This window comes from Rhynchophorus ferrugineus, unplaced genomic scaffold (genome assembly GCF_030347505.1).
Source record: "Rhynchophorus ferrugineus isolate W39M unplaced genomic scaffold, kcgeb_rfMv2 rfM3, whole genome shotgun sequence".
Classification (NCBI taxonomy): Eukaryota; Metazoa; Arthropoda; class Insecta; order Coleoptera; family Curculionidae; genus Rhynchophorus; species Rhynchophorus ferrugineus.
This window is the reverse complement of record NW_027472582.1, coordinates 69,170,487-69,193,642: the sequence shown is the minus strand read 5'-3', so window position 1 is coordinate 69,193,642 and position 23,156 is coordinate 69,170,487. Positions and strand designations below refer to the sequence as shown.

The window sequence follows — 23,156 nt, the reverse complement described above, 5'->3', positions numbered from 1 at the left end:
ATGTGTCTATTTGGTTAATAAAGCTATCTAATTTAGATGAAGTTCCGTCGAATGTTTTCAATAACTGAACAGTTGATCTTAATGATTCTGCCATATCGGTATCAAAAAAGTTAATTAGGTGTGAATAAATATTTTCTAAACTTTCGTCGGAGCTTTCTCTATTTCTGTTTCTAATAGTTGGGTATGTTATTCCCTCTAATTTTTTCGTAAATCTTTTCATATAACTAGTTTATAAAAATAATGAAATTACAATATACATATATGGAATGCACCAATAGGATATAACTTAGCTTGGTAAGTTATCCTTGGATTTCCTTTTACAATATTTGTTATATAAAAATAGTATATAAATATCAATGAAATTATATGGAATGCACCAATGGGATACAACTTTTATTGAATAAGTTGTCCTTGGATTTCCCTTTTTTACAATAATTGTTATATAAATCGTATATAAATATCAAGATTTTCAATTCAATAATTATTATTCTTCTTGTTTCTTAATTAATCAGGATTATACCAATAAGTGACTTACAGTAATGTATAAGTCTCTGGATTGCTCCTGATGTCGTAATAGTAGAAGCCGTCTGCGAGGAGAATTCACTTCTCGACTGGTCTGCTATACGCCTTGGACACTAGCTACGCCAAGTTGTCCTGGTTCCTTATGCTAACTGCTACTGGTTGGGATTCTTTGTCCAGATCCAAAGCAGGAGTTCGCCTTCCAATTGAAGTAACAACGTTGAGTGGTGGTTCTTTCTTCTTAATTGTAGATACAAACGGTGATCACAATTCACTGCGAACTATATGATATTCCGGAAGTATCCTACCGACTGCGCCAATTAAGTTTGAAACTCAGAATGTCTTTAAAAAAAACAAACTTTATTTCAAAAATAATAATGAAGAGGTTTACAACAATTGTTACAATACAATACAATGATTAAGATTACAATAAGCGAGACTTATTATGCTTAAACACGTACAGTACAAACGGATAGGCGAGACTGGAGTACTTAACAACAGTCTTTACAAATGGATAGGCGAGACTGGAGTACTTAACAACAGTCTTTACAAATGGATAGGCGAGACTGAAATCTAGGCATTCTGCCTTTACATTTATAGTAAAATTATGCTGTGTTAGCTATTCTTAAGTCTAAAGGTTAGTAAGTTGTTTGGGTGGACATAAATGACCATATAACTGTATGTTATCAAAATTCGCAATAAGTATAACATGACTAATACCACTTATTTCACTTCAATATAATAAATAATATTATATAATAAAACAAATTATTTAACAACAAAATTCTTAAAACTACAAATAATAACTAGTTAACTTCCTTTCATACCCCGTACAAGAACGTTGTTTCGCTTTAAACAACGATGGCAGTGAATTCACAATTTATTGTTACATATATCGTTAATTTAACAGTTTGGCAAAAACCCAAAACTAACTCTTCGCTGGCGAAAACAAAAGAATACGACCGCCGCGAAGTCGTTTATTTTAAAATAGGTTGACTAGAAAGTGAGTTCAAGTGAATGAATTAAAAAAAAAGAAACTGCAACACTATAAATCCCAGCAGGAGCGAGATAGTAAAAGAAATTACTGGAATAATTCTTGGATTTGCTAAGAATTAACATACGAGGGTGGTATGACATATATCTAAGGCTAATAAAGAATAAGATATGTGTTTAATAATCTGGAAACACAGTGTGACATATTTTTATTCTTCGTAAACTATAATAATAGAATGGATCTTTTTAATTTTCTGCTCTGTTTATTTCCATTTGTGACAATTTGTTTTTTTTTACAGAATCAAGTATTTTTTCACTATTCAAATATCATAAATCGGTCAACAGACTAAAATTTAAAGCAAAATTCATGTTATGTTCACCGTAAATTGCTAACAATGGAACAAAAATGTCTGGAGAATACACCTTTTCAACGTATTAAATTACTTATAACTACGGATTATTTCACCAATACAGATGAGAGTTGGATCTGTCACCATGATCCTCATTCAAACAAGAAGCTAAACGAAACGAGGAAAGGAAAGAGGAAAAAGAGGAAAGGAAACGAAGCGAGTTCTTATTCAAGAAATCGATCGAGACAGTATTAAAATTAGTTTTTTCACCACCTTCAAACTCAACATATAATACACTCAAATAATAATTCCATCCTTTTTCGACCAATTGGAAACAAGAATTCCTTTAAAAAATTTAATTTTTCATCAAGTCATTATGACAAGTTGACAGGATAGGACAAGCAGGAAAGGACAAACAGGATCAACAAGTTGACTAGGCAGTGGGTCCCCAACACTACAATCAGCATCAGCGAAATACACCAACATCCAACCCGATGGTAGATTAAAATGGAAGCATCATGTTAGATAAAGTGCTGAGCACATTAGACTCAAAATTAAACTATTCTAATAGTTAGTCAGAAGATACTCCCAACTTGATCGAATATCAAAGAGATTCAAAACAAAAAAAAACTACTCACAGAGCTCAAACACATCTCTCAATATGTCATCTCTCATCATCGTCTCATATCAAAATCAATAAATATATTATTTATCAGATTTGTCTCCCTCTAATTTATGTTTTTTTTTTCTCACGCTTTTCATTGAAACAAGTACAAGTTTCAAGAACAAATAAAGCAATTTTTACAACCCTAAATATGTTTTCCATTTCCATATATCTCTGGAACTAAAAGAACCTAGTATTATTGTAAATTAATGTGTACGAAAAATATCTAATATAAAATATGGCTAAGGTTAACTTTATCATACACCACCCGTATATTAGGAATTTAAACTTGCATTTTAGAAAGAGATAACAACGTACTAATAATATATTGATAATGAACACAAGTTCACTGTATTCGAGTCTACAAGTCTAGCGTACAATTTACACACTTCGTATGTCGAAATAAAACAGTATTTTATTTCTCAATAATTTTAATTATAATGAAAACATTTTTAGATAGAATCTTCTTGCATTGTCAACATTAATAGAATGTTAATTATCTTAAATATATTGGTACAAACTCAGACGAAAAACAAATATTTAATTAATTAAATTGACAGTGAAGAAGTATTTCGTGCAATGGTCTTTATTGATTATAAATAAAAGTATTAAGTAGTAAACAAGCACAGTTATAAATAAAATTCAACAGCATATACCAATCTCAATTAATAATGCTCCAAATTTTCATACAGTTTTATTTGTTAATTTATCTGATATCATCGTAAATATACCAAAAAGACCATCTACTTATCTACTAGAGACAAGGGACTTGCTAGTGACAAACCAATACCCAAATTAAAAAACCAAACTAGTTCTAGTTGAGAATTTAAACTTTCTTATACCCCTGAGGTTTCAGTTTCGGAGAAATAGTTTTCCAATTTATATTGTGAAAGATTTGTAGATTAATTGAGAACCCATACTATTAAATAATGATTACCGTATATATTAAAATTGATTATCATTCTCAATTTTCTACTATTTGCCTATGTTATAGCAAAGTTCATTCACCCGACATTGATTACAAATACGTTATTAGAAAATAGCTTTATCACTTTTAGCACTACCCGATATCGATAGAAATCTGTATGTTCATCCCATCAAACATATAATATATAACGTTGAAATTTTTTTTGTCAATAAATCGACAAGAACGAGCAATATATAATGTGTTATGCGTTCGATACATATCAGTATGTACACATCAAAATATTTTCTAAATATAGATAAAACAATGAATCTTCTTTATCATCAGATTTCGACAAAATCCAGCTGTTACAGATTAATTTTATCACTGTGAGAAAATATCATATATACTAAGCCGTTCAATAATTTTAACTAAATTAAAAATTCAAAACCATCATAATTAGTGTTGGCAACAATGGACTGAAATTGACTATTGAATGTTCAGTAATTGACTACTTTTTACTATCGACTATTTCAGTCGCTATTTTTGGTTCAACTGTTTTTTCTAGTAACTGTTTTCAGTCCCTATTTTCGGTCCGACTGACTTTATTACAATTTACTATCGACTGTTTCAGTCGTTTACTTTTAGTTACTATTTTCGGTTCTACTAGTTCATTCGACTGATTTTTAACATTCTGGCCTTCCGTCCTAGCCGCGACGTAAAAGTAATGCGCCGAATTTATGCTTATATAGATTTATATGTAATATATGTGGTTTTATGTTTTTCTTTGTAGTTTGCTTGTGAATAACTATATATTGTAAATTAATATAGCAGCATTTTAGAACGCTAGTTTTCGAGGGCAAAAAAAAATAAATTGTAAATGATAAATAGTAAGATACTTTTGACTGGCATAAAAGGTAATACTTTGGACTGGTATAATAGGTAATCCTTTTTTGATAAACTTTCACGATTTTTGTCCAAGCGTCTTGTTTGTCGAAACTTTTTTCCTAAAATCTTGAAAACTAAAATTAGGTTCCAAAGGTTTCAGAAATTGCATAGATCCAAAAGATTTGTAGAATTTTTTACACCAGCAGTTGTTAAATTTCTTTTAAAAATATTAACCTTAAAGAAATGAATAAAGTATATTAAATATTTGTAATAAATACATTTTCTGATAGGAAAACTCTACTTTAATATTCAACAATTTATTTTGTTGGCTATTAAGAAGAGCCCCACAGTTTTTATTTGTTAACAAATGGACTATCTTAACAGAATGTGTTCAACTTTTAAAGCCCATTGAAATAATAATCACCGAGTTATCTGGTGAAAGGTATCCCAACGATGTCTTTAATTATACGGTTAACAAGAGAACTGCAACATTCCATCAAATCCAGGATTTTAACAAGTGAATGGGGAAAAATTGTCTATTAGATGTCATCAGTAAAAGACTGGCAATTTTAGAAATGAATACGGGAAATCCACATTTTTAGATCCTAGATTTAAAAAAGCAGGATTTGGTATTGCAAGTAATGCTAAGGCGATACAAAAAGTTATCACAATAGAGGTATCTTCCATTCTACCTTCAAAAAATACAATTATAGTTCCACAACTCGAAATTCAAGACAAAACTACTGACCAAGAATATAGTGACATCTGGAGATATTTTGATTTAAAAAAAATGGCTAGAATGAAAGAACTAATCAACAACAACAGTTCAACAGTCATCACTTCCTTCCATAAAATAAAATTGTCTTTTGAAATAAAATAAAGATTTTTTATATGTTAAACCCTTCACATTATGTAACTTATATATATTACACAATATTATTTTTTATTTATCAAGATTTGCCAAAATATTTTTCTCTAAATCCCAAAAAATTTAAACGATAATAGTATTTAAAAATATTTATCACAAAAAACCATCTCTAATGTTTAATTCATGTGTATTTGATCAGCTGCTACGTCTTCTCTGCCAAACTACCAGGTACATTTCAATAGGAGATGAATATTTATAAACATATGCCGGTATTAGCACAACTATTGGAACGAATTTGCATATACCAATCGAGCAAGAACAAATATTTTTTATCGAGTCTGTGGGTCTGGTAATTTTCCACAAGTCAAAACAAATGTCTATTACATAAAGTCAAGGTTAAGAAACTAAGAATATGTTATAATTGGTCCATTCTTCGTGATTATGTTATTGTATAAATTGTTATATTTGTATGATTTATTTATAAACATTTATGTTGAGTATTTTTCCACTTGCACATGTAATATCATAACTAGGTCAGAATTTAAGGATGAAATATTATCTAGATTATTATCGCGTTTAAATTTGTCTAAATACAAGTTATAAAGTAGATGTCCTAGCAAGACCTTTTAAAGATTTCCAGGTTAAAAAAATACTGAAATATTAAAAGAAAGATATCACTTAAAATTAATTAAAGCTGTATTGAGATTTTGAAATTAATAAAAGCTGATAACCTACATTATCAATAAAGTTAATACTAGTAGTTTTCCATAATTCATAAAAAAATTACCTAATTTTAAACAAATTTAAACACAGCATTAAATGTTTTAGTAATGGGACTAGTTATCTGTTGTTTTTACCACACACTTTTGTAATGGTACTTAATTAACACAACACAAAACAAGTGCGATAAAACTACAGTTAACACAAATTAATACACCAGCATCCATTAACTATACGGGTGTATTTTTATATGCTGCTTAACAGTCAAATTTTCTTTATTTCAAGGTTAGTAGTTATCAGTAGTTATCAGAGTTTATACCTCAGGTACTTGCATGTATAATTATTTTCTCTTTAGAAAGGCATCTATTGAGAAAAATAGTAACATGTATCAAAATAATTTTCCATCATTTTGTACAAGTTTTACCCATTCTTCTATAATTCTGACTATTCTCACATGTCAGAGGTGTGTTAAAAACTTTAAAATGTGTTAAAAATTTTACTCTTTATTAGTTCGTTTAAAAGTTGTTTATATTGATAATTTTGTACCAATACATATCTAAGACCAAATTCTTTTTTTTATTAGCTATATCTTACATTAGATATACTTAGCACAATCTTAATTTACACATTAATGTATTACTACTGTTCTGTTTGAAAACGCGGGGCAAAAGTCCCGCTACCACTGTCCATAGAACAATTATTTTCAATAAATATTGCTCATTATTACTGCTCGTTCTTGTGGCGTATATTTATCCATAATAAAATTTGAACGTCTACACAACAAAATAGTTAGAGCGAAAGCGAGCTAAACGTCAAAAATGGTAGCAGGACTTTTGCCCCATCCTATCCTTGCATTAATACCCAAGCAAGGGGAATATGGGATTAGTACATCAATATGTGGTTTCGTTCGATTCAATCTCGTGATTTCCAGCGTGTTGTCTGTCCAGTAGCTTTATTGCTTCCACGTTGCTATGATTTGGTAACCCAATTCCATATTCTAAGGCCAAAACTTAGATCACTTATCTGTTCGATTACTAGTTGGTTTGATGTTTTAGTTCAACCATATACTTAGGTACTAATTGGATTTATGGTTGACTGATAAACCAATTTCTTTGATTTTAGGTCAAGTGGAGAGTATCTTTCGACTAACCAGTACAGTTGCTTCATCTACCATCGATATTATCGGTATTTAACCGATTCTGCTTGAAGAATCCGGCATTCGTCGGCGAATTGGGCAGATATAATTAGGTTTCTTTCATTTCATCGCAACGCAAAATTAATATGCTCAGATTTGGAGCCATTAAGCTGCATGTTCCAATTTCTGTTCCATTTGTAGATCTTGTTGACAGCTTCTTGTACTTTTTCTCGCTTTAGATAAAACTACATCTTTTGCCACGATAACTGTGTTATCGAAAATGTTCGAAGTACTATTTCCTTTGTTGTTGGGATATCAGCAATGTAAAGCAGACACAGTAGTGGTCCCAAGACACTACCCTTTGGTACTTTGATCAAAATGAGTGTAAAATAAGAATCGGCTGGGACGTTTTTAGATATTTATTGATACGATTTTGCTTGATTTAAGTATAAAGTAGCTTGTTAACAAGTATATTTCGATGATTCGTTCTTTCAAATAATATATGATTCATTTTTCTCCTCTTTTTGCTTACATAACGCTTAAACCTTCATATTAATATTCTCGCAAATCACTTATATAGCTATATATAGTCATAAAAGATTTCTATAGACATTTCAGATTATAGAAACACCATCTAAATATGCTAAACCAGTTTTTACATTTGAAGCAGTATCTTTTCTTGAAAGATTTTAAAAACACTCAGCAAAAATTAGGAGACCAACATGAGACATGGCAATTGGGATTGAAAACAAGAATATATTTCGTGATAAGAAGATATTGAACAACTTGAGAATAAGAAGAATGAGAGTATTTTCTTGTTGCATCGTTACTGCAGTATAGGGAAGAAAACAAATGATAGTGAACACCTTTACTTGCATTATTTACTTATTATTTTGCATTATTTTTCTTTCACAAAAAATAAATAATATTAGATAATATTATGTTTTTATCGTGTTTTCTTTCTCAGTTCGGTAATATCTAAATATACCCTCGTAAATATCATAGATTAGCCGATTTTTGTATTAATTTAATGTTAATTAAAATCTAACATTGTTAATCTTCAAATGAGCAAAAACAGATAATTCCACAGTAATCTTTATTACCCTACTGTGTTTGCTACTGATTTTATTATTAATAAAAATCAGATAGATAAACGATAATATAAAAATAAATCTTTATAAATAACAATAACTATAGACATTAGTGCGATAAATAAATTGGCGTGTATTAATAAGACGGCTGATATCGTCTCATACAAGTATTTTTCCATTTTGCTATAGGAATCTTGGCTTTTACTAACGTAAGACCCGATAACGATCAAGTACTTTCGAACGTACTCCGTCTACTATTACAAGTTCTTATTTAACATGTCTATAGCATTACTCACGCATAATGGGACCGTATGCATCGGTCACATGGTTAATCATCTGTTTGGAAAACACTTACATCACTTTAAAAACGATTGTTGAACGCGGCCTTATCGAAACAAAACTCAAGATGAATGACGTCAATATGATTTTCATATTAAAAAAAATTGATATGAATCCTGAATATCGATACATTAAAACGTTTGATTAATCATCATATGTATATATATAATATACGAGCTGAAAATTGGTTCTTCTAGGAACTGTACGACGGAGACTTAGTTTCAGGACGACATAATTATTCGATACATTCATATATACATAACAAATTTTAATTATTGTATAGTCAGTATCCTGAAAAACAATCCACACTGACAGTTACTTAAATGCAGACAAGTTAATTAGAACTGTAGCGACCTTGAGGCATGTCGAATTTTACATAGTGGAATAACGGTCTACAAAATACCCAGAAATATAATCCCAGATGTTGAACATGGGCGGGGTGCCAGCAGCGCCAACTAGAACCCGCTAACGAATAGCTGGCGGCAACCCCGAGACGTTTATCTGAGATGTGATCGAAGGGTATTTCGATTCATTCAGTGCTCAACCATCGCTTGGTTTAGACGTGCCACCGTCGACTGCCCAAGCCTCGTCTCCATGTAACACCGCTGCCATCCGTTTTATCTAATTGTATTTTTCACATTTTTTTATATTGCCAATAAATAACGGTCACATAATGTAAACACCACTGTTTCATTTCGTTTTACCTCCACTCACCGAGCCATATCAATTTACCCTAAAGAACAAGCAAAAGATACAGGATTGAAACAACTTTCAACTGGCAATTTGGCTCTCAATTTCAAAAACCAATGTTAACTCCAGATCGTGTTATCATGGCCAAGGAATATACAAAATTTCCTACCACAACTACGAAAACATCTACATAGAACAAAGTATCAGAAGAATACGAAGTGTACGAAGGGAGGAACATCGCAATGTAGTCAATAAAAATGTAAAACATAGTCTTTATATATTTTGACAACAGGAAAACAAATAACCAATACTATTCAAAAATTAAATATAACTATATCCAAAGGCAGAAGAAAATTGTCTACTAGTCTACCAGCATCCTGGAAAATTATACTAGAAAGCGAACCAAGCAGAAAGACCAAGCACAAAAATTTAAACCCCATTAAATCAATCAAGTAAATCCCCGTCAATAAACACACAAGAAATTTAGTTCATCTAACGAGATGGGACAAAACAAGACCCGAAGATGGCAGATGGAATTCTCTCGAAACGTCGAACACTCAATTTCGTCTAAGAACCTAACGCGTCTGAAAACCCGACAAACGGTGGTGTTTTTCCCCTTTATTTAAATAAAGTACGAGAAACTTGAACTTTATTATACACAGATATATTAACAGATTTTTCTCAGGTAGCTTATTTGAGGGTGTTTCTAAAGATTGACAATCCGTTGTTTACATGTTTGCATTTCACTATGTAAGGTAATTTTTGTAAAAAAAATTATATATATATATATATATATATATATATATATATATATATATATACATATTATAGAAACTCAAATTTTTATTCCTTGAAAAATTTTCGACAAAATAATCTTAAACAATGTCTTTTTTCAAGAGCCCAGGTAGCAAAACCCCTTAAAACCGATAGGAATAATTCAAATAATGAAACCAATTAACAACTAACTACAATTAACTCCAATACTAAGTACCTGATCAAAAATACCTATTGACATAATCTTCAGAAGATTAATTATATATTTTAACTAGTAGGCTTATTATTCCCTAAGTAAGACAGACAATAGTTTGGATTAGAACAACAAGCTATCACCTTGAGATAACTACTTTTTAATGGATTATTAAACACCACTGTATAGAATATTTAAATGGATTAGGAAAATAATAATAAAAAGTATAAAATTGAACTGATCAATACTACATATTTGTCTTGAATATTAACACCTTAGTCAGCCACATTATCTACTATGGACAATATTTAACAAATGATTCAATAATATAAACAAGTATTAATGATATTGGCACATAAATTAATCACGAAAAAATTTTGAACAAATATGGATTCAAAATATAAATGCTAACACTAACAGGCTTAACAGTAGCAAGCAAATATATACTGTTCATAACAGGTCAATTGAAAAGTCCTCTTCTGAAACCACCTCTCCATTCTACGAAAATTTCTTCCCAGCGAGCATTCTTTTGAGAACAAAAAATAGACGCGGTGGTCAGATCTGGAGAATACGGTGGATGTGGAAGCAATTCCAAGCCGAATTTATGGATTTTTGCCAACGTTTTCACTAACTTCTGACACAGTTCGTTATCTTGATGAAGCAGCACTTTCTTTTTCTTCAAATGCGGCCATTTTTCGGCGATTTCGTCCTTCAAACGGCCCAATAACGCTATATAATAGTCGCTATTGATGGTCCTTCCCTTTTCAAGGTAGTCAATGAAAATTATTTCATGCGCTTTGGAGCGGGTTCATCGTGTGCAGTCCACTCGGATGACTGTCGATTGGACTTCGGAGTGAAATGATGAAGCCACGTTTCATCCATTGTCACATATCGACGCAAAAACTCCGGTTTATTACGCTTGATTATCTTAAAACACTGCTCCGAATCATCAATTCGTCGTTGTTTTTGGTCAAAAGTGAGCTCGCGCGGCACCCATGCCCTTTGCACAGGCCTTTCTCATACCCAAATATTCATAAATGATATAATGTAAACATTCAGTCGATATCTTTACAGTGTCTACTATTTCATTCAATTTCAATTTACGGTCATCCAAAATCATTTTGTGGATTTTTTAAATGTTTTCGTCGGTAAGAGCCACTTTTAGGCGTTCACTGCGTTCACCGGTCTTCGTTGCTCATTTCACCACCTCTAAACTTAGCATACCAATCCTTAATGATTGATTTTCCTGGGGTAGTATCCGGAAACTCGGCATCAAGCCAAGTTTTTTGCTTCAACTGTATTTTTTCCCTTTAAAAAGCAATATTTTATCAACACGCGATATTCCTCGTTACCCATTTTCTTCACAATAACAAAAGTTGCGTCACTCAAAATGCTATAATTCACGAACTAATGATCCGACAGCTGTCAAATTTATACACGCATCTTTTGAGGGTTAGGGCTAACTAAAAATATATGGATTTAATTCTAGTAGCGCGATCTTTGTGTCAGGCCGGGGACTTTTCAATTGACCTGTTAAGCAACTTTCGACTTCATCTATAAATCCACTCTTAATAAAAGGTAATACTGCACACGCTTGTTAATGTCAACTGAACGTGATTTAAGATAATTTTTCGGGTCTTATCGAACACAAGTCAGTTTTTATCACTAGGTTTTCTTACATTTACCATTTGTAATTGAAAACTGTTAATGTGTAGTACCACCTAAGGTAAAATATATATATATTTTATAGAAAATATAATATTATTACCTCTAAGAAATAGATAATAAACGCTTTATTAAGATAAATGATTAACACATATACATATATTTATAACAAACCAAACCAATATTTCAACAGTGATAATTATTTTTTAGTTAGAACAAAAATAATCAGCAATTTTAGTCTTTTTAATTGGCGAATCTACATATGTTGTGCTTGAGTTAAAGCAACGTTTTATGCTACTAATCAAGCAACTGCTGTATGATTATCCTTTTATGGGAAACATAGTTCTAAACTGCGTGAAAGTTATACTTAAATAGGGCATCCCAAGGTCAAAGAAAAATATTTAAAAAAATAGATAACTGTTTTTTAACTTCTCTTTAGAATATTAATTTGGTCAACAATTATCTTATATTTTATATTCTAACAATGTGACTTAATCACGGAAATTTCAGAGAAAGTTTAATCCTGTTAATGTATAGTACCACGTAAGGTAAAATATAAAGATTTTTACAGAAAAATATAACACTAATACCTCCGAAAATCCACCACAGTGCCAAAATATATGTTGGGACTTACCGTTATATAGCACGATCTAAACACGACAATATTTATACGGTCAATCACAGCATTCTACACTGCCGCACAAAACAATTTAAATTTTTCAATTCTGACTATAATTATATTGATGTTCGGCATCAAATCTACCGACAGATAAGTTATCTCTAAAAGTCAGTGGCGTGACACGTTATTTTCGTCATATTTTCACGAAACAAGCATGTTTTATTTACGATGTGAACGTTTTAGGAACGGCGTTGCGTGTTTACTATTAGCGAAGTCTACTTCATGTTAATGACCACGTTACTAATAGGCAATGAGGACCGTCTAGAAGGTGAGACGTAATTCATTATCATTAGTCCCCTCTAAGCCATACGCTGTATGAACAATTTCTTTCTAGTTTTTTCACTTTTCTTTTTCTCGATGAGCACCCTAGGTGTCGTTTGCATCGCCTTTTCGTTCAATCAAGTCGCTTCTTCGTTCAATAAGATAAAATAGTTTCAAAATTAAAATAAAAGTTTTTTGTGTTTGTAAATCCTTTCATATTTCACATTTTATATGTACATAATGTATACATACATTGTAAGCAACAATAACAACTATTATATTGAGAATTATAAATAAGTTATATTAACCAACGGTGATTTTACCGAAACATTAATCGTTATTTTTACAAAAGTTTATTACGGTAAATTATTAGCAAACAGTGCTATAATAAGTGTATAAGGTATAGAAGGTATATAGTCTATTCAAAGTTTATTTGTAAATGCGTGATCAAGATGTTTAATGTATTGCCTGCCTCAATTTGTAAATTCGTTTTAGAACTAGACAATATTTTCCTTCTCATTTTATTCTAGTTAAAAAAAGATAAAATGCTATCTGATTAGTTCAAACGCGCAAACGAATGAGCCTGTCAAAGTCGTCTGGTTGCCAGACGTATGCAAAATTCTTGAAAGCAATAGTGATAAGAGGTTATATCTCTAACCTATAAACTATTGTGGTTGTATAATTAACTGTAGTTTTTAGACATGTTAAGTTATGGGAACCAAGCCACAAAGGCTCTTATATTCATGGCATGTTATAAAGAACACTCAAGGCAAAAGGAAAATAAAATATCTGGAACTTAGAGTGCAAATGAAAGAAGCAATGAGAAAAATTATTAATGAAACAGACGAAACCAAATTTATGCCGCTGGTGGGTGTGTACTACTACTGTATGAAGGTATTACTAATAAAATGAGGACAGAATAGAAATATGGATTAATTGGTTCCAATAATACACTGGAATTAACACAAATATGGCGTGGCAAATACCCTAAAATGGAATGCTAGGGTAACAGTTGGAAAGCTATTAAAATCATTAGATTAGGTGATATGATTTGAAGGTATGGAAAATAATTTTAGATATTACACAACCAAATACATAACTAAAGTAATAAACTAACACACAACTACATACAACACATGCTAACACAGCTAATATTTAGGAGTCAGACAGGATACAAAACTGGATTGGAAGGTTCTTGTAAAATCGAAGAAAGACGAACTGAAAGAACGAAAGACATTAAATTTAGAAAAAGGTATTGAGTATTTGGAAGAAATGCTACTCTATCAATATACAATGTAGTGTTGTATAAGGTATATCGCATCCCTATAGTATATTCAAAGTTTTTTTGTACATACGTCACCAAGACGTTTAATGTATTTATTGCCTGCCAAAATTTATAAATTCTTTTCATATTAGTCTAGTTAAAAAGAGACATAATGCAGTCTGATTAGTTCGAACGCGCAAATGAATGAGCCTGTCAAAGTCGTTCGGTTGTCGGACGTATGCAAAATTCTTGAATGCAATAGTGATAAGACGTTATAGCTCTAACCCTATAAACTATTGTGACTGTATAAGTAACTGTAGTTTTTAGATGTACTATAATGTTAAAATAAATTACATTTGTTAACATTTTTGTTTCATTATTTTATTTAGATTATAATTTTGTTGTATGTCAAAGCCAAACTAAACTAAAACTCAGAGTTAGAGTGTCGGATTATTCCAAAACACCCTCATTGGGGAGTATTGTGATTGTTAATCGCACAATATATTGTGATATGCCTAATAAGACCTGAAGATTGTATTGCATCGATCAATATTAATTTATTTCACCATGGAAACAACTTTTGATAGAAAGTTGGACAACATTAATGGATGATTGTTTGATTGAATAATAATTAAAAAAGTTTATAATCAATATTGATCCTTTAAAACTAAGTGCCGTGCCTAATATTAATGTCAAAGGTCGAGATTATTTAAATATTCATATTAATGTATTAATTCGAATAGATGGCGAGGTATCAGGAAAATATATGCAAAAATATAATTTTTAAGCGACACGTGTTTGTTAATGGACGAGCGTAACCTGCTAAATATAAAGACACTATAACTTTTAATGTCAGTCATAATTACTAATTTATATACTCCGAATTTGTCAAGTGCAATTATAGAATCTAAAATAAAACAACTATGGGCGCGTAACGTCCTTGAAACGATTTAGTTGAACAACCAACGTTCTTTGTTGTTGTAATAATAGCGGGAACAGAAGGATTCACACTATTTGCTTCCTGATGATATCACGGATAATTAAATTCTAATTCCTGGAACATATGACAATACACACGTTACAATAATAAAAATGTATTAAGAAACAATAGGCCTGAAATAAAAATACAAACGTAAAAAGACAAGTGATAGATTTTTTTCTTTGATCCTATGCCACAAAATAACGGGTTAATTGAAAAGTCCCCGGCCTACCATAGTAAAACACATTTTTTTGGTAAAATTAGTTATTTGTATTCAACATAATTCCCTTCAAGGGTGATACACTGATTATAGCGACCCTCCAACTTTTCGATACCATTTTTGTAGAACGACTTGTCCTTTGCTTCAAAATAGACCTCAGGTGATCATCTTCGGCGACCTCTTCGTTCGACGAAAATTTCTTCCCAGTGAGCATTCTTTTCAGATCTGAGAACAGAAATTAGTCACTGGGGGCCAGATCTGGAGAATACGGTGGATGAGGAAGCAATTCGAAGCTCAATTCATGGATTTTTGCCATCGTTTTCACTGACTTGTGACACGACGCATTGTTTTGGTGAAGCAGCACTTTCTTTTTCTTCAAATGCGGCCGTTTTTCAGCGATTTCGTCCTTCAAACGGTCCGGTAGCGCTATGTAAGAGTCACTTTTGATGGTCCTTCCTTTTTCAAGGTAGTCAATGAAAATTATTCCACGCGCATCCCAAAATACAGACGCCATAACCTTGCCAGCCGACTATTGCCTTTTCCCACGCTCGGTCCCACGCTTTTCCCAGTCCACTCGGATGATTGTAGATTGTTTAAACCAAAAACTCGAGTTTATTATGCTTGATCATCTTCAAACACTGCTCCAAATCATCAAATCGTCGTTGTTTTTGGTCAAAAGTGAGCTCGCGCTGCACCCACTTTGCGTAGAGCTTTCTTTTAGCATACCAATACTTGATGGTTGATTTTCCTGGAACAGTGTCCGAAAACTCGGCATCAAGCCAAGTTTTTGCTTCAACTGTATTTTTTCCCTTCAAAATACAATATTTTATCAACACGCAAAATTATTTTTTATCCATTTTATTTCACAATAACAAAAGTTATTTCAATCAAAATGCTACAACTCACAAACTAATGATTCGACAGCTGTCAAATTTATGCACGCCTCTTTTGAGGGTTAGGGCTAACTAAAAAACATATGGATTTAATTCTAGTAGCGCCATTTATGTGCCAGGTCGGGGACTTTTCAATTGACCTATAATTGAAACATAGAATTTGAAATAATTGAGGTATAAAAGCAGGAACAACTAACAGATTTGCTTTTTACATCTGAAATTGTATGCAACATCTCAGATTATATAACATATGGGGTGACAAATCCATCAACGTAATTTCCATCAAGAGCCACACTATTATTTCAGCGCCGCTCTAACATTTCAATACCACTTTTGTAGAGCGATTTATCTTTTGCTTCAAAATAGGCCTGTCATGAGTTGTTGTCCACTCAGATGACGATCGTTTCATCTACACACTGACATCCATTGTCATACTTCGACGTAAAAATTCTGGTTTGTTAAGTTTAAACACGGCCGAACCCTGCTTAGAATCATCAAAACGTTCTTATTTTTGGTCAACAGTGAGCAAACGCGGTAAATCAAATGTTCTTTCAATATAAAACCAATACGCTCTTTTGATATCTTTGCAATGTTAGCTTACTCACGCAGCTTCACATTCCGATGATTCAAAACGATTTTGTGTTTTTTTAGGTTTTCTGGTGTTATCACCTCATTTGGACGTCCACTACGTTCTGCATCATTGGTGTCTCTACGACCACGTTGGAAGTGATCAAATCAACGTGTTATATTATTGTTTCTGATGGAGCGGAGTCCTTATAACATTTTTCAAGCCATTACCTCGCTTGAACGGTATTTTTCCCATCAGGAAGCAGTGTAAAATCAAAACACGAAATTGTTTTTGATCTATTGTTTTGAAAATAACAAAGTAGTGTCAACTTATGAGTAGAATCATGAAATTTTAACAGCTTCCTTTTGAAGGTTAAGCCCGAGACCTTTAAGCCCATGTGTTATAAAGATTTAAATTAAGAGCATGTATTACTTTAAATAACTACAGAAATAATACACTATGGTTTGCGATTTTCTTTATCGTTTTAGCTCTTTGATATAAACTTTTCATACCCAGATTTTCACACCCAAATATGTTCTTTTTAATTATTTGAGCGGGTAATTAATTTTATTGACAAATTTGACAAACAAATTCATCATATTTTAGACATAACTGAGCCAGTGAGAGTAAAATTTCACAGAAATGTGACTCGATGTGCTTTATGCGAGCATATCTCATTAATATCGCAGCTCATTGATCATATAGAGTAATTCCACAACGTTAAAATTGAATAAGAAACTTTAAAATTTGACGTGTTTGAAGATTTTGAAGGATGGAGCGATAATATTGAAACAACAACAAAATACTCGTTTGCTAAAGTTGCTCGTTGCATTACATCTAAAATCAGGTATAACCGGAATCTATATATAATATGTCAGGAATTTATAAGATTGTATAAAATATTAAAAATAATATGTATTATATTAAACTATCATTCAAAGTTATTCTCTTAATGCTATATTCTATCGGTAGAGCTCATAGTCATGGACATTAAATATAATTATGTAAAGCTATACACAGATAGTAATAAAAGTAACTAAAGATAAATACAGTGATATTATGTGTGTGAAACGGTGATGAAGGAAACAAGAATTATACGTAAAAAATAATTATGCTCTTTAATGAAAGTAAAATACACTACTTGGTTATACAGTTGTTAATTAGGTGGATTTGGCCTTCAGGGGATACGTTAGGCTACATTAAAATATAGGTAGTGTGGAAAAGAGTAAATATAATTAGACACAACTGTAACCTATAAACTACTGTCACTGTATAATTAACTGTAGTTTAAGTCCTTCGATAATAAATACATTAGATGTACTATAATATTAAAATAAATTATATTTGATGTTATTATTCTTGTTTCATTATTTTATTTGTATTAGAATTTTGTGAGATGTCAAAGCCAAACTGAACTAAAACTCAAAATCGATGCGGAAACGTTTCGACGTCATGAATTTAGATGACGTAAGTTCACTGAACGATTTATTAAGATTCTTCAAATATACGTATAATTTACAAGAACTGGCAACGTCGCAAATTTATTGTCGAGTACCTATAAATAGCCTCCTGTTACATTGATTCGTTTTTTTAATTTATATGAATAAATTGTAAGGCATTAAAAACCACATTTCCTCAACCATTATTTATTTCACGATAATTATACTCTATATACAAAAAATCTAAGGAAATCTGAAGTTTCTTCACATATAACCAGTAAACAGAAACAATGAATGTTATTGATACGCCGAAACGGAAGACAAAACAAAACTACTTAATAAATACACGCGACGTTACATTAGAACCTGTATCACGAATATATTTTCATAAAATGTTTACAAGTACTGATACGTAGCATTTTCGCCAAACACATTTCTCACAAACGTACAAAACGCGTATGATTTATTTATAACTGTTTTTATTATATGGAACTGTTCATCTTAAATCTGACGGTTATATTAAAATACCACTTACAGTATAATATTTCTTGAATCTTAGACCATTTTCTATCCCGTACGTATATTTATAACTCTCTGGGAAGTTTTTGAAACTTCTTAAAATACGGTTCATATGCATTACGCGAAACTCCAAAACAGAAACTACTTTCGAAACTAATTCGAAAAATATGCCTTAATAGTTAAATCGGCTCTGAGATTTAAAACACTTCTAGGGTCCCATAAAGTATTCGTTGAAAACCATAATTTTATTAATATGTATTTTAATTTCACAAAAACTAATATATATAAATAACAATTTTTATCAGCACTTTAAAATTATATAGGTTATATATCTTTAGATAAGTATCATATTAATATGACAACTGTCAGTTCTCTTGTCATTTGATATAATAACATTTAGGTTAGGACAGTTCACGTATAAATAAAAAAATAATCACTTCAAATAAAATAACTTCCAATAAAACAGCTTAATGCACCTCATCAACACTGACGAGCTAAATACAGTTTATAAAAACGTAGTCCCTTTTAATCTCGGAGTATTTTTCTTCCTTATTTTACTAATTGGCATTATTCTAGTTTAAAAGAAACAGAATGAAGCCTAATGCGTCCAAATATGTAACTAAATCGGTCTATAAAAGTCGACTTGTTTTGGCCCTGGTCAACACCGTTGACATATGTCAATGTAAATATAATATAACAGCTCTAACCCACAAACTATTGCGGCTATTTAATTACTACCGTAATTTTAATGTTAAAATAAATTATATTTTATAACCTTATTTTTTGTTTCATTATTTTATTTACATTATTTTGTTATCAGACTCAAAAAAAAGGCAACTTGAATTTGGTGCATTGCAAAGTTGCATTATAAATTTTGATGGCGTGCAGCCAGTGCACAGTTGCTTTATTGGAAGGACTATAATTTAAATGTATTTCAATAAGCACAAAATTATATAAAAACAAATAACATTTTAATTCCTATTAAATTTTTGTATGCCAAATTATATTACGTATTACCTACAAATTCATTGTATAACGTTTTAAATGTTATGGTAACTCTTTTCCTTAATATAAATAATTAATGTAATTAGTTATATAAACTTAAAACGTTATTGTTACAATACCAAACCAATATCAGTAATGTGTAAATATTTTATTATTATAGCATTTAATACAAACATTGTGTTGATATATCAATATGTTATGTGTTTATTGAATAAACATATATTATATTTCAACATCCCGCCACTTAGTAGCTAAAACAATATATATATACATATACATATATATATATATATATATATATATATATATATATATAAACAAAATATGAAACAGTTTTTTTTGTTGGGGTAACTGTTAGAACAACTGAAATAATCTGACTATAGCAATGGTAGGCCTTGGATAAGAAACAAATATTGTGTAGTTCAAGGAGCTATCATTATTATTGTTATTATTGAATATTTATTTCAATATTATACTGTATCTGTGATCTTAATAGCTGTAATAAAATATAATAAATGGGTGTTATTTAAAACTTATATTAGCATGTGATATATGACATACTTTATCATTATCTAACATTTGTATAATTTTTATTGTTTTAGTTTAACGCATTCAAAAACAACATAATAATCTTAAACGTGTTTTTTACTACACAGATAATAATTTTATATAAATAATAATTGTTTGTTTAAAATTTTAACAGACCTATTAACACTATATATTGATATTCTATTGATTTTCTTGAACAAAATTTACAAAAACTTCCAAATAACCGTATTTGTGTTTTGAAGGTTATTATATAGGCTAACAATAACTATTTAAAAAATGATAATCATAGAGAAATAGAGATTTAACTTCATAGGAAATTTTGGAGAAATGTTTCGCGACGTCCAACATGTAGATGTCGCTACCTTTAACACATTACTTATTTTATTCGCTATGCTAAGAGCCGCGACGGAATCTGATTGGTTCATTTCGTTCTACGGTTTGTTTATTTTGCACGCCATTTTCAATGTGCCCTATATAGAGAACAGTGTGGTTAGCTTTTTATAACGTTTATACATTAAATTTTTATTTTATTTTATATTCTATATATATATATATATATATATATATATATATATATAATACATTTATTTAAATTTCATTGGTCAATCAATTTCATTTTCATTTCATGACGTCAAGGCTGTCACGTACCAAACATTACTAATGAGCCAATCAAATGTCTTCACAGTAAAATATTTTTCTTACAGGTGCCTATAATGGAGATTTAAATTCACCAATGAAATTACTTGAATGGCCCATTATGGCTCCCTCTGGATGTTGGGCAAGGCGAAACTTTGCGCCAGAGTCCCCTATTCAATTGCATCGCTATTACTCTATGATTATAATTAAAGTATTTAATTGACTGTTTAATATTAATTTGACATCTGATATATGACTGGTATGACATTCAATATCCGAAATGTTTTATTTCAATAAAATTCGCCATTAATTGTTTTTAACATAATATTTACAGTATCTAAAATGTGCATGTAAAATAAACACATTTTTGTAAACTATAAACGAAAATGATTCAAACAGCCTTGACACTTATCATCAATTTTTAGGAGATTATTAACGTCACCGTTTAATAACAATAATTAAAATTTTCCATTGGATAGCATATTTTTTACTTGCTATTTTTATCATCGCCTTATTACTACACATCTGTTTTTGGTGTAACCAAGAACAAAAATCTTATCAACCGCTGTTTTTGTAATAAAATATGCCGATAATTCAAATAATCATTGTTTATTTACCATTATAATGAACCTAATGACCTTGTACGCTACCAAATCTTTGAATGATTACCACACTTATGCTAATATACGTTTATTTATGCCATGATACAAACAATTTCAAGTTGTACTGGATTGAAAAATTACATTTCTAAACTAAAACACCCGTTCATTAAATAAAAATAAACAAAGACAAAGCCGCCCAAAAGAACAAATCGATGAAACTGATTATTTGTAAAAAATATAACTAACAAAAAAATTTGGATACTAATATATTTTAGACAATAGTCTGATAGATGGAAACCAATAATGATCGCAATGAATGTATACTTACATATAGTGCACTCTATATGACATATATTTATTTATATATTTTACTTTAAAGTAACATACCAAAACCAAATTAAACGAGGAGATTAAGGAGGATGGTAAAGATGATAGAATAGTAAGATAAAACAAGCAGAATTAAAAATAAACAAGGCAAACTTTAAAATTTATTGAAAAATTGAACACATGAGAAAAAACAAAAATTTTACACTGAAGGAAATCATAATCAAAAAAAGAGCAACAAATCTAAAGTAGCTATTAAGAAACAATAAAACTAACAATTTCAAAATAGTATGTTCAAAAACATATATTTTTCAAATACCCCATATCTATTAGTATAAAAGCCTTCGTCAGAAGCAGGAAAGACATTGAATATGAAAAAGTTTTTTATTGATTTCTATATTTTCTCGGTATCTTAGTTCATAAATACATACATTTAAAATTAAATATATATTATTATTTCCAGAATTAAAATAAAGAGGATGTTAATCAGAACATTATATAAATTTACAGAACTAACCTTTCACACAGCGATATAAATACATTATTTACCAGAAATACACTGGAAGAAACAAATACTCAGAACAAAATAAATCTGACAGTCAATAATTATTATTAGCACTTTGTATACTCTTCTGAATAAAGTAATATTCATTATATAGAAAATACATTTCATACATATTATTATGACATATTATGACTTTTAAATAATCTCATAAAAATATACATGTACTTTTCTTTAACATCTCACATATGACAACATAAAAGCATTCCTGCAGAACAGCAACCGTTAGACGCTGTACATAAATGGTAAATGTAATTTACCAGTAACAGTGACAAAGTTATTTCTTGACGTAAAATCTTCTCAGTTAATGTAAACAGACTTCATACCTTTTAAGTGAAATATAATTATAGAAATAAATCGCATAGAAAATTAACTGGAGCATTACATCAATGTAAAGAACTAACCTTTCACAAAAAGAGATAAACGGGTTACTTACCCAAAACTACAGCGCTCTCTGTTATTTAACTTTTCGCCTCTATAACAAACATTATAATGAAAATGTTAGTAAAGAGCGCTAAGAGTACAATATATATGCTATAAACTTTTATGGTCAATAACTCTCATCTTGGACTAACCGAAAACAAATAGTTGCACACGTGATTATCACACACTGCGTAAGTGCACTCCGCGGAACATTTTGCGAGGAACACGGCAAAACGTTGAAATTAATGAAAGCAACGAGGAAAATCGTTTAACTCTAATTAAACCGTTAGCTATCTATTATTGGCCGCGATAATTAACTAATGTTTATTATGATAAATTCATTATAAAGACCATAACCATGAATGCGACATTCTGAATAAATTAAATCACCTTTATACTTTAAAAAATACATACTATAATCACTTATAAGTTTGACATTT

The 23,156-nt window shown here is 30.5% G+C and overlaps 1 protein-coding gene across 7 annotated transcripts in view; it reads right to left on the bottom strand.

Moving 5' to 3' along the window:
* The window catches only part of LOC143193379 (monocarboxylate transporter 12), a 60,643-nt gene extending 37,774 nt beyond the window's left edge, over positions 1-22,869 (bottom strand). For 4 of the 7 annotated variants that reach the window (XR_013005002.1, XR_013005001.1, XR_013005000.1 and 1 more), the window contains exon 1: positions 22,730-22,869. The gene's annotated coding sequence lies outside the window, so the exon portion shown is untranslated. Of the gene's footprint in view, positions 1-12,427; positions 12,717-22,729 lie in introns of those variants that run through there. The other 3 variants (XR_013004999.1, XR_013004998.1, XM_076399558.1) reach the window with 2 other exon arrangements.
* Between the last annotated feature and the right edge of the window lie 287 nt (positions 22,870-23,156).